This window comes from Pelmatolapia mariae, unplaced genomic scaffold (assembly GCF_036321145.2).
Source record: "Pelmatolapia mariae isolate MD_Pm_ZW unplaced genomic scaffold, Pm_UMD_F_2 NODE_ptg000809l+_length_27041_cov_1, whole genome shotgun sequence".
In the NCBI taxonomy this organism is placed as follows: domain Eukaryota; kingdom Metazoa; phylum Chordata; class Actinopteri; order Cichliformes; family Cichlidae; genus Pelmatolapia; species Pelmatolapia mariae.
This window is the reverse complement of record NW_027052486.1, coordinates 17,501-20,000: the sequence shown is the minus strand read 5'-3', so window position 1 is coordinate 20,000 and position 2,500 is coordinate 17,501.

The following is a 2,500-nucleotide window of genomic DNA, read 5'->3' as shown; positions in this document are numbered from 1 at the left end:
TTCTCCGTGCCCCTGGTACTCTGCTCAGCAGCACTTTGCTATGTACTTCCTCGTGCATATGGTACGACAGCTTTTCTCCGTGCCCCTGGTACTCTGCTCAGCAGCACTTTGCTATGTACTTCCTCGTGCATATGGTACGACAACTTTTCTCCGTGCCCCTGGTACTCTGCTCAGCAGCACTTTGCCACACACACACTCCTCGTGCATATGGTACGACAACTTTTCTCCGTGCCCCTGGTACACTGCTCAGAAACACTTTGCCACACACACACTCCTCGTGCATATGGTACGACAATGTTTCTACATGCCCCTGGTACACTGCTCAGAAACACTTTGCCACACACACACTCCTCGTGCATATGGTACGACAATGTTTCTACATGCCCCTGGTACTCTGCTCAGAAACACTTTGCCACACACACACACTCCTCGTGCATATGGTACGACAGCTTTTCTCCGTGCCCCTGGTACTCTGCTCAGCAGCACTTTGCTATGTACTTCCTCGTGCATATGGTACGACAACTTTTCTCCGTGCCCCTGGTACTCTGCTCAGAAACACTTTGCCACACACACACACTCCTCGTGCATATGGTACGACAATGTTTCTACAAGCCCCTGGTACTCTGCTCAGCAGCACTTTGCTATGTACTTCCTCGTGCATATGGTACGACAACTTTTCTCCGTGCCCCTGGTACTCTGCTCAGAAACACTTTGCCACACACACACACTCCTCGTGCATATGGTACGACAACTTTTCTCCGTGCCCCTGGTACTCTGCTCAGCAGCACTTTGCTATGTACTTCCTCGTGCATATGGTACGACAACTTTTCTCCGTGCCCCTGGTACTCTGCTCAGAAACACTTTGCCACACACACACACTCCTCGTGCATATGGTACGACAACTTTTCTCCGTGCCCCTGGTACTCTGCTCAGCAGCACTTTGCTATGTACTTCCTCGTGCATATGGTACGACAACTTTTCTCCGTGCCCCTGGTACTCTGCTCAGAAACACTTTGCCACACACACACACTCCTCGTGCATATGGTACGACAATGTTTCTACATGCCCCTGGTACTCTGCTCAGCAGCACTTTGCTATGTACTTCCCGTGCATATGGTACGACAGCTTTTCCACAAGCCCCTGGTACACTGCGCAGAAACACTTATGCCACGTCGGCTGTACGCGCTCTCCTCGCTAGCTAGTTGCTGATCTCCCCCACCTCCAGGGGGCCCCGGGGACCACCATCACATCTCCCTGTCTCCCTTACCGCTGAACAAGATGCATGCTGCTCCACTGGCCCTGCTGCTGTTGTGTCTCCATTTGGCCGAGGGGGTGAGTCGGCCTCCTCTCTCCTTTACGGTCGAAAAAGATGTGCTGCTGGCGCACTGGCCCTGCTGATGTGCTGTCTCCATTTGGCCGAGGTGGTGAGTCGGCCTCCTCTCTCCTTTACGGTCGAAAAAGATGTGCTGCTGGCGCACTGGCCCTGCTGATGTGCTGTCTCCATTTGGCCGAGGTGGTGAGTCGGCCTCCTCTCTCCTTTACGGTCGAAAAAGATGTGCTGCTGGACAGGCCTCGTGCATATGGTACGACAGCTTTTCTCCGTGCCCCTGGTACTCTGCTCAGCAGCACTTTGCTATGTACTTCCTCGTGCATATGGTACGACAGCTTTTCTCCGTGCCCCTGGTACTCTGCTCAGCAGCACTTTGCTATGTACTTCCTCGTGCATATGGTACGACAGCTTTTCTCCGTGCCCCTGGTACTCTGCTCAGCAGCACTTTGCTATGTACTTCCTCGTGCATATGGTACGACAACTTTTCTCCGTGCCCCTGGTACTCTGCTCAGCAGCACTTTGCCACACACACACTCCTCGTGCATATGGTACGACAACTTTTCTCCGTGCCCCTGGTACACTGCTCAGAAACACTTTGCCACACACACACTCCTCGTGCATATGGTACGACAATGTTTCTACATGCCCCTGGTACACTGCTCAGAAACACTTTGCCACACACACACTCCTCGTGCATATGGTACGACAATGTTTCTACATGCCCCTGGTACTCTGCTCAGAAACACTTTGCCACACACACACACTCCTCGTGCATATGGTACGACAGCTTTTCTCCGTGCCCCTGGTACTCTGCTCAGCAGCACTTTGCTATGTACTTCCTCGTGCATATGGTACGACAACTTTTCTCCGTGCCCCTGGTACTCTGCTCAGAAACACTTTGCCACACACACACACTCCTCGTGCATATGGTACGACAATGTTTCTACAAGCCCCTGGTACTCTGCTCAGCAGCACTTTGCTATGTACTTCCTCGTGCATATGGTACGACAACTTTTCTCCGTGCCCCTGGTACTCTGCTCAGAAACACTTTGCCACACACACACACTCCTCGTGCATATGGTACGACAACTTTTCTCCGTGCCCCTGGTACTCTGCTCAGCAGCACTTTGCTATGTACTTCCTCGTGCATATGGTACGACAACTTTTCTC